The 11,235-nt window shown below is 40.0% G+C and overlaps 1 pseudogene; it reads left to right on the forward strand.

Annotated features, from left to right (window-relative positions):
• The first annotated feature begins 5,645 nt into the window (after positions 1-5,645).
• LOC102995780 (stress-induced-phosphoprotein 1-like) lies at positions 5,646-7,212 on the forward strand (annotated as a pseudogene).
• Positions 7,213-11,235: the final 4,023 nt, after the last annotated feature.

Raw genomic sequence — 11,235 nt, forward strand, 5'->3', positions numbered from 1 at the left:
AGATAACAGATTTGGAAATTGTTGCACATCAAAACAAAGCAGATTAAAGTGAGCCAAAGACATCAGTTTTCAAAGTGGGTTCTAAAATGCCAATTCTATAGACTCGGTAAATAATCCATTGAGCTTTGTAGAGTTGCTTGGAATAGTTTTTTTTTTTTTTCTTTCAATAGAGAGCCATATTTTTAAAAAGTAAGTAGAAAACTAGGTTTTAAACATGATTTTGTTAGCTTACTTATAGTTCGTGGTGAACAAAACTGCTAAGGCTAGCTTTGCTGTTACTGGAACTAAGTTAAAAATAAATTTCCAGAAGCCAGGTTGATATGGGAGATATTTTTTACTTTACCCCTAGAGGATAGCTAACATTGGCTAACAAAGCCAACCTCTGTTGTAAGCCTTGATATATGTTAACTCATTTAATCCTTTCAACAATCCTGTGAAGGAGGTAATATTATTATCAATATTTCAGGAATGAGGAAAATGAGGCAGAAGGGAAAAATAAATCACCTGGATCCTTCAGTAGGAAAGGGAAGGATCCCATTTATGTGGTCTGGCTCAGAAGCCTAATTCTAACCAAAGTGCTATCTCTCTTGAATTGAAATGTTCAAATCGAGTGTAAAATGTTTTCTTTCATCAAAGGTATAGAAGAATAGTTGGAGGAATTCTAGTATATTGCAGGAAGCCTCAAAGAATCTTTAAAATGGAGCCACTCATTAATTGGATTAGTGAACCATCAGTGGGTTCTTCCCTCTCTAACGGAAGACTGACCTGCAGACTTTCACCTCCGACACTTAAAGTCTTGCTCAGTGCTCTACTTTATATCATTTAATCCTCACAACAACTTTATAGAATACAATGGAATTATTATCTTCATTTAAATCAACACACGATGTGGACTTTTGTGAAAATGAGGGCAGAGGACACTACAAATATTCTGAAAATGCCAAGGGTTAAATATAGTTCTACATCCCTTTTATATATTTGTGAAAAGTTTTGCCTTAAAAATTTGAGACCTCAAATATCAACAGATATTCTGATAGTCTGTTCTATAACAAAGTTTTTTTTCTTTTTTTTTTAACTGAAGCATAGTTGATTTACAATATTGTTAGTTTCAGATGTACAGCAAAGTGAATCACTTGTGTGTGTGTGTGTATATATATTTAGATTCTTTTCTTTTTTAAAAAAATTATTTATTTTTGGCTGTGTTGGGTCTTCGTTGCTGCGCACGGGCTTTCTCTAGTTGCGGTGAGCAGGGCTCCTCTTCTTTGCAGTACACGGGCTTCTCATTGCAGTGGCTTCTCTTGTTGCGGAGCACGGGTTCTAGAGCACAGGCTCAGTAGTTGTGGTCCACGGGCTTAGTTGCTCCGCAGCATTTGGGATCTTCCCGGACCAGGGGTTGAACCTGTGTTCCCTGCATTGGCAGACGGATTCTTAACCACTGTGCCACCAGGGAAGTCCCAGATTCTTTTCTAAGTTATTACAAGATATTGAATATAGTTCCCTGTGCTATACAGTAAATCCTTATTGTTTATCTACCATATATGTAGTGGTGTGTATGTGTTAATCCCATACTCCTAACCCAACCCCTTTCCCCTTTGGTAACCGTATGTTTTTTTTCTATGTCTGTGAGAGTGTTTCTGTTTTGTAAATTCATTTGTATTATATTTTTTTAGATTCCACATATAAGTGATATAATATTTGTCTTGCTCTGTCTGGCTTACTTTACTGTGATAATTTCTAGGTCCATCCATTATAACAAAGTTTTTCTAACATAGATAAGTTAATACAGGAGATATATGGGGTGACGATGTTAAGATAATGTGGAAACTGGGTTGGTTCATAGACTGTTTTTCCAAGTCAAGGGCATTCGAAATTGCAGAAATAGAAAAAGGAAAAGAAAAAGCCCTCTGCTGGGCTGGTAACCTGGCAACATGAGACTTTTTTGGCTGTATTTTAGAAAAATTAGCAACAAGAGACTATTCACAGGGCTCTCTCAGAGAGAGGCACCACAGCCTGGGGCAGTTCTTGGCTGCTGGCAGGTCCACTGCCTCCTGTGCCTGCTGTGAATGCAGCCCCACAAGTTCTGATCTCCATGTCGTTCGGCTTCATCTCAGCGGAGACTAGTCCTTGCCTAATTAAATTTTGTCCTCATTCCTAGTCTACTGTTTTGTGCGATCTATATTCCTTGGTGGCAGATTCCAGCTACACTGAGCTGCCTGCCTTGATGGGCCATTTTAATCCCCAGTTATGAATGAGGATTTTTTTTTTTTGGTGATGGTTGCTGTTATCAGTGCTCTTCTTATCATTATGTAGGATAGCTTATAATGCAAAAAAATAAAATAATCATAAACATAATCAGATGGAAAATCTTTTTTTAAATGGTAACATATTTTCAGATATTGCAGTTCTCTACCTCCATGTTTGCTTTTTTCCATCAGGTTCTAAACCTGGTGTGTGAGAGGGGAGAATATCAAAGTTGCCAAGGAAAAATTCTGTATAACTCATACCTTTCTACCCTTCCCTTCTGCAAGACTATGTTATGTTGAAAACCACCATTCTTGGGGGGGAAAGTGGAGTATAACATTTCCCTAATCCCTCGAAATTTTAAACTCAAGAGTTTCAGGATCCTTAGGAATTTATAGATTTTTTATAGATTTATAGATTTTTTTTTTGATGTCAGGGAGGAGGGTTCTATATTTAAATGCACTTATGTAACAAGCCTTCCTTAGAGTAAGTAAAAGCATCCTGTTTCATGTTAAGTACTACCATGTAAGATGTATCAGTATATATTTTTTTGCAGCAATTTTAAAGATTCTTTCAAATCTAGATTGACAAAGAGGCTGTTAGTTTTTAAAATATTATTTAAAGGGAAAAAACTAAAGACTCCTCCTAATTCTCTGTAGGTTTTCAGAGTAAAATTATTTCCATCTTGATTTTCATTTAAAGAAATCTTAGCTTTTTTTTCTTACTTTAAATGTGTATGTACTTTGTCATTTTCTGTATCTCCCAAGTGGCTTTTCTATCCTGAAGTTGGCAAGCATTCCTTTAGGCTGTTGGCCCTCAGGTGAGTAAGAAATGCAGTTGAGATGGAAGAAATGCTGTGTCTGCTCAAACTATCTCCTCTTCCTTCCATTGTGTCCTGCTATCTAGCTTGAAATATTTGCTATTAAAATCGTACCCCTCCATCCCCAAGTTAGACAATTGGGGAAATGTTGAGAATCTCTTTTATTAGTTGGGACAACTGAGTTTTATTTATTTACAATTTATACTCCACATATCGCCAACATATTTGAGGCAGTCAACAATAAAACTGTGTCCATTATGGAAATGAAAAGTAATCCTTCCCCTCTTTCATACTTATCTCTCCTAATAATAAAAAAGCAAAAGTCAACTTTAAATCAACATTTGTTAAAATTGTCAGAAAACATAAGCCAAAATAACATTTGATTATTTCATATCAGAACATTCTGGTAACCTTAGGCAAAGGGGAAACTGGATAGGTAGGAAAAAGGTTTTATTTAGGATTAAAGAAATGTGCCAGTTACTAAGATTTTGACTCTCCTTCCAGCTGTTTTACGTGATACTGGAGTGGGGACTTTGCAAACCTCTTTGCCAGCTGGCTCCCTATTAAGCTCTGCCAATTGTGCTCTGTGTGTGTGTGTGTGTGTGTGTGTGTGTGTGAGAGAGAGAGAGAGAGAGAGAGAGAGAGAGAGAGAGAGAGAGAGAGAGAGAGAGAGAGAGAGAGAGAGAGAGAGAGAGAGAAGTTTTAAATACGTCCAACATCTTTCCTTTGTTCTTCCAGCTCTAAGGGAGGTAGCTGCTTCCTCATTTTCTGTTTTTTGCCTTTTCAGTCACCCAATTAACTTTATACCTAATTGATAATTACTTATGTTCTATTTTCTCTGTTAAGTGACTAGTTTGACTGCAGTCTCCTGGCTAGATCTTAATGGACACCAGGCAGTGTCTCTTAACATGTTTACTTACATGAAGCAGTAAGCCTTCTAAGACAGTCACACACTCTTCCTGAGCTATTAAGGCAAAGATCTTCCCATAATATCCAATTTTTGTTAAATATAATGTTTCTTTTAACAAAGAAGCATGTAAAGCATTGTTTTATTCCCTTTTTAATTTTTGGTAAAATACTTATTGTAAAGATTATAATTTACTTCCTTTGGATGTGTAAATGGACTATGTTAGTCAGACCCATGATTGCATGAATCACACATGGGTAGGATAGCTTCAAATCACCCACCAGGGCTAATTTTTCTATATGATAGCTTGGTAAATAAAATGAGGATTGTGGTCCTAGAAGCTTAAAAACTAAACCCAACTGGAAATCTGGTTTCTTTAATGGTTCACTATCAGAAACAAAAAAATTTTAAAGTTGTTAGAAAGACTGCTAGTTCTATAAAGAAAGGTGATTATATTAAGAGTCAGTGATTATTTTTTGCATGAAATTTAACTTTCAGCTTTCTGACAAGCCACAGCTACACCATTGTTGTTATGGACATGTAAAGTTCACTTTTTCTTCCACCGATTAGTCCATTCATTATAGGAAAGTACAATCACCAAGGCTCAGGGGTTTTCAGGACTACTGTATAATGAAACATATGGCCAAGGAGTCCAGAAAAAAGGGCAATATAAGGGCCAAGATTATGAGGCAGGAGGGACCTGGATTTTGAGTTCAAAAAGAAGGTAGAAGCCAAATTTACGTAGGATTACCTTAACAGTGGAGCGCAGAAGACAGAGGAATAGCATATTTAAAATGCTGGAAGAAAAAACTGTCAACCAAGAAATCTATACCCGGCAAACTTTGAGAGAACTTAGATCTGCCTAACAAATATTTACTAAAGAAAGTCCTTCAGACTACTAAGAAACGACTCAGGATGGTGACTTGAATCCACAGGAAGGAACAAAGAGCACCAGAAATGGTAAATATGTGGGTAACTATAAAAAAATGTATAAATATCCATTTTCTTTTCTTATAATTACTTTAAGAGACATAAGATCCAAATGTCCATTGGCAAGTGGAGGGGTAAACAATGATACGGAATATTTTCATTATGACAAGGATCCCTATGTTGCCCTTTCATAATCACACTCAACTCCCTTCCCCACTGTACCTCCCACTCCACTCCCTGCCCCTTCCCTGACCCCCGGCAACCACTAATGTCTCCTCAATTTGTATAATTTGGTCATTTCAAGAATGTTGTATGATGGAATCACACAGATATTATGTAACCTTTTTGGATTGGGTTTTTTTCACTCATCACAATTCCCTGGAGATTCATTCAAATTGTTGCATGTATCAATAATCCATTTCTTTTTATTACTGAGTAGTATTCAAGGTTATGAATTCCAGTTTCTTTAGTCATTCACCCACTAAAGAATGTTTATTTCCAGTTTTTGGCTATTCCGAATAAAGCTGTTATAGACATTTGTTTACAAGTTTGTACATGAGGATAAGTTTTTATTTTTCTGGGATAAACACCCAAGAGTACAACTGCTGGATATCATGGTAGTTGTATGTTTAGTTTAAGAAACTGCCAAACTGTTTTCCAAGAGTGGCGAGGAATTCTCTTTTGAAAACTTCTAGGCTGGGAACAGGGAGCAGATCAAGTCTATTGAATGGGGTTTGCCGCTAGACTATGGAGCAGGTAAATGAGCTAAAGTGAAGGGCAATAAGGTCCTGAGTGCTGGCAACATGGATGGTGCATTACAGTGCTGCTCTGAGGCAGTAAGTCAGATCCCCAGGCCCATGTGCTCTCCAGCAATTGCTCAGCATCCTACACCAAGAACAGAGACCACCAGAAGGCTTATGAGGATAGTTGCAAAACCATTGACTTAAAACTTGACTGGGGCAAAGGCTATTCCCCAAAAGCAGCAGCTCTTGAGTTCTTAAACTGATTTAAATCCGCCACTCGAACCTATGACAAGGGTTTAAAACATGAAGCAAACGATCCTCAGCTCAAAGAGGGTTTACAGAATATGGAGCCTCAGTCAGCAGAGAGGAAATTCAAGAATGCTTTCAACATGTCTGATCTGTACCAGAAGTTGGAGAGTGATCCCAGGTCAAGGACACTGCTCATGGATCCTACCTACCAGGAACTGATAGAACAATGTCAAACAGGCCGTCTGACTTGGGCAAAAACTGCAACATCCCCAGATCGTGACTACCCTCAGTGTCTCCTTCGAGGCTATCTGGACAGTATGGATGAGGAGGAAAAAGTTGAAACACCTCCACCACCACCTTCTCCCTAAAAGGAGACCAAGTCAGAGCCAATGGAAGAAGATATTCCAGAGAATAATAAGCAGGCACTGAAAGAAAAAGTTGGGGAAGGATGCCTGTAAGAAAAAAACTTTGACACAGCCTTGAAACAGTACGACAGAACCAACAGCCAGGACCCCACCAACATGACTCACATGACCAATCAAGCAGCCATGTATTTCACAAAGGGAGACGAGAGTGAATGTCAGGAACTCTGTGAGAAGGCCATTGAAGAGGAGCTAGACAAGCAAGACTATCATCGACAGATTGCCAAAGCTTATGTCAAATTGACAGAGCCTATTTCAAAGAAGGAAAGTACAATGATGCCATCCATTTCTACAACTCTCTGGCAGAGAACTGAACCCCAGATGTGCTCAAGAAATGCCAACAGGCAGAGAAAATCCTGAAGGAGCAAGAGTGGCTAGACTACATAAACCCTGGCCTGGCTTTGGAAGTATCCCCAGGCCAGGAAGCACTATACAGAAGCCATCAAACAGGAACCCAAGAGATACCAAATTGTACAGCAATCGAGCTACCTGCTTCATCAAACTCCTGGAGTTTCAGCTGCCACTCAAGGACTGTGAGGAATGTATCCAACTAGAACTGACCCTCACCAAGGGTTATACACGGAAAGCAGCTGCCCTAAGAAGCCATGAAGGACCATACAAAATCCATGGATGTCTGCCAGAAGGCACTAGACCTGGACTCCATTGTAAGGAGGTAGCAGATGTTTACCATGGCTACATGATGGTCCTGTACAACCAACATGACAGCCCTGAAGATGTGAAGTGATGGGCCATGGCCAAGGTGCTGCAGATGAGTGACCTGGCCATGTGGCTCATCCTGCAACAGATGCAGAAAGACCCCCAGGCACTCACATAAAGAATCCTGTAATAGTGCAGAAGATCCAGAAGCTGCTGGATGTGGGTCTGATTGCGATTCAGTGATGACTTGATCATATCCCTTCCCTTCACCCTCATGTGGAAAAAGGAGCTGGAACTGTGGCAAGCAGCATAGAGCAGAAGGGAGAGAAGGGGAAAAGGGGAACATCTTCTCTATATGTTTATACAGACCTATGTGGAAGATACGGAGACTTGTACTGGAGTCATTTGTGCGGCCTCTGGGCCCCCCTAGCACACACACGGTCTCTCCTGCTGCCCCGGAGTTTCATGTGTTCCACCCCTGGTGCTCAGTCGTTGTCCCAGCTGCTCTTGCATATTTGGTGATTTGGGGGCCGGGAGTAGGCATGTATGTGGAGGTGAGGGTGTTCACAAGTGTCTTCACACTATTAGCTCCATGACCCCTTCACCAACAACACAAGCCAGTCCGGCATGGTTACATGTTTAAAAAAAAAAAAAAGAAAGAAAAAAGTAGTTCTGTTTATTGTTAGTACTGACCAGACAAGAGAAAGACAAAGAAAATACATCTTTGTTCAAGCTTAGTTCTTTTACAGGAATAGGAAACTAGAAGTCTATTCAGATCCTCTTATCATAGCTTAATTAATGAGAAAAGGTGACAGTGCATTATTATCAAGGTGTCTTTGAAAAAATAAAGCAATTTATTAATAAAAGCAGCTTAAAACTTCACAACTATTTTTAACGTTGACCTAGGAGCTCAGTATCTGTAGTGCTTTCATGGTCTACTGATGTAATATTTGGCACTAAGCAGACTCTGAATGTTTTCCTCAACATTTTGGGATTAAAATACAGAAACGTTCTTCCCATGTTCCCAAGTATGTAAACCTATTTATCTTGATTTATTTTTATAAAAGAACAAGGCCTCAGAAATACAGATACATGTTCTCTTCCCCAAAACAAAATAAACTGTATCCTTTGAAGCTGAAAAAATTTCAGAAGATTTTTGAATAATTTAGAAGTTTCTAAACCTTGAGACATAATATTCCAATTATGAAATCATTACTGCACAGCAAGTAATTTTGGCCCAAATCTGTTCTTTTGAAATCTGAAGTCAACAGGAGTTCTGTACAGGAGATAATCACGTTGAACCAGTACAGGGCCACTCCTAACCTTAAAGCTTTTCAGTTCATGAAATATTTATGCATCCTAAACTGGATTTAAAAGTCATCACAGGCGTCTACCTGCAGGCAAACTATTCAATGTTTTCTGCTTTCTCAACATACCAGCTGCCTAGGGTCCCATCCACTCCAGTTGAGTATTTCATACTATTCTCTACGCAACTCTATTCCACCACATCTGAATATCTGAATGCAAGAGATCATAGCCCTCAAGATATTTGGTGCAGGAAGGTCCCTAGAAGTCCTATGTATAATCACTGTGAGGTCTTCAGTTTCTTCTATACAGACAAAAGTCACTTCTCATCATTGATGACATTTCCCTCCTCATTCTATCCAGGTTGGAGCTGCTACAATGTCTTTCTTTGTTCCTATCAGTTATGTATTATCAACATTCATTTTCAACATTCATAGCATTTTGTATTAATTCACTATTCTTATCCAGAAAATAAAAATTTTATTTAAATTTTTTCTAATTAGTCCAGTAGAATTCCTTCCTTTCACATAATAACCCTCTTAATGATGAGTTTTTATTTCTTCTTCTTATTTTTTTTTTTGCGGTATGCGGGCCTCTCACTGCTGTGGCCTTTCCCTTTGCGGAGCACAGGCTCCGGACGCGCAGGCTCAGCGGCCATGGCTCACCGGCCCAGCCGCCCTGCGGTTTGCGGAGCACAGGCTCCGGACGCGCAGGCTCAGCGGCCATGGCTCACCGGCCCAGCCGCTCTGCGGCATGTGGGATCTTTCCGGACAGGGGCACGAACCCTTGTCCCCTGCATCGGCAGGCGGACTCTCAACCACTGCGCCACCAGGGAAGCCCTTATTAGTTGTTTTAATACTGGCTTACTTGAAGGAGTTGTAGCCTTTCCTTATATTGAATAAATATAACACATATTCAATGAGTGCCTACTATTTTCACTGTGATATCACTGGAAATTCTGTGGTGTAAAAGATGGATAAATTTCCTACCCTAATGGAGCTTACAGCCTAATGGTGAAGAGAGACATTAAACAGATCATCACACAAGTAATTAATTGCAATGCTAGCAAGCATAAGAAAAAAAATGCTACAAATGTACACATAAAGGGACTGGTAATCTGGCAGGAATTGTAGGCTAGCAAAAATGATGCTCAGCCTGAGATCTGATAATGATTAGAAGTTAACAGACAAACGGAAGAAGTGTGTCACTAGAGTGAAAAGGATTTTGGCATAGTTAGGAACTCACAGAATGTCACTGTGTCTGGAACTCAGAGCATAAAGGGGAGAAAGCTGCAAAAGAAAGCTGGAGCCAGATCCTGCTGAGTCTAGTAGGCTCTGAATTTTATTCAAGTTGCATTTGAAGTATTTTTAAGCAAGGGATTGCCATGATCAGCTTTGTACTTTAAAAGGATCACTCCTGGAAAATGAAACAAGGTAACCATATGACTTAGATGCGGCGGGGGGGGGGACAAAAGTGGATGAAGGAGGACCATTAGGGGCCTTTTATAGATGCCTAGGAGAGAAATGATGGATCTCTTGGATGATTGTGTTGGTATTGAAGAGGAAAAATACCTTAAATGTAAAGCTAATGAGATGTGGTTTTTAACCACAGCAACTGAATGGCTTGGATAGGTTTAAGGTATATGATTTCTGTTTGGGACATGTTTGAGTATGGGCTAGAATATGAGTTCCAGGATGACAGAATTTTTTGGCTTTTTTGTTCACTGCTGCAACCTGTGCCTCCGGAGACATTCAAGTGGAAATGTTGAATAGGCAGCAAGATTATATGGGATTGCAGCTCAGAAGAGAGATCTGGGTTGGTACTAAAAATGTGGGAGTCAGGACTTTCCTGGTGGTCCAGTGGTTAAGAATCTGCCTTCCAATGCAGGGGACAAAGGTTTGATCCCTGGTCAGGGAACTAAGATCTCACATGCTGAGGAGCAACTAAGACCCACAACTAAGATCCAACACAGCCAAATAAATAAATATTTTTTTAAAATGTGGGAGTCTATTGTATATTAACGCATATATGAGGAATCTAGAAAAATGGTACAGGTGAGCCAGTTTGCAAGGCAGAAATAGAGACGCAGACGTAGAGAACAAACATATGGACACCAAGGGGGGAAAGCAGAGTGGGGGCAGTGGGATGAATTGGGAGATTGGGGTTGACATGTATACACTAATATGTATAAAATAGATAACTAATAAAAAAAAAAAATAAAATAAATAAACTTTGTACCTGTTTATAGAAAAAGAAATGTGCGAGTCAGCAGGATGTAGAATGTAGGTCCTCTCAGAAGCCAGGACAATACCGAGCTCCTCTAGGGGAAGGCTGAAGAGTGGGAAAGTCAAGATCAAGGACCGGTGACCAGCTCGCCTTCTAACAGCTCTCTGCAGCACCATGTGGTTGCCAAAGCATTTAATCATTCTCTTCATGATCTCTGTGAGACCCAGTCCTTGTGCTGAAGATGTTCAGGCCCCAGTATCTCCCATTACAGCATTCAATTTAGACCTGTTCCACAGGAATTCTAAGCCTTTCATCTCTCTCTCTCTCCACTCCTTCTTTCAAGAGCAGTGGATGGAAGGAAATTTAGGAAAATGGGTTACAGTATAAAATGGAACATGATGCTGAATTGTTGATGGAAGATACAGACTTTTAAAAAATTAATTAATTAACTTTTATTTTTATTTTTTCGGCTGCGTTGGGTCTTCATTGCTGCACGTGGGCTTTCTCTAGTTGCAGCGAGCAGGGGGCTACTCTTCGTTGCGGTGTGTGGGCTTCTGATTGTGGTGGCTTCTCGTTTTGGAGCACAGGCTCTAGGTGCGTGGGCTTCAGTAGTTGTTGCTCACGGGCTCTAGAGCACAGGCTCAATAGTTGTGGTGCACGGGCTTAGTTGCTCCACGGCATGTGGGATCTTCCCAGACCAGGGCCCGAACCTGTGTCCCCTGCACCGGCAGGTGG

The sequence above is a fragment of the Physeter macrocephalus genome, chromosome 5 (genome assembly GCF_002837175.3).
Source record: "Physeter macrocephalus isolate SW-GA chromosome 5, ASM283717v5, whole genome shotgun sequence".
In the NCBI taxonomy this organism is placed as follows: Eukaryota; Metazoa; Chordata; class Mammalia; order Artiodactyla; family Physeteridae; genus Physeter; species Physeter macrocephalus.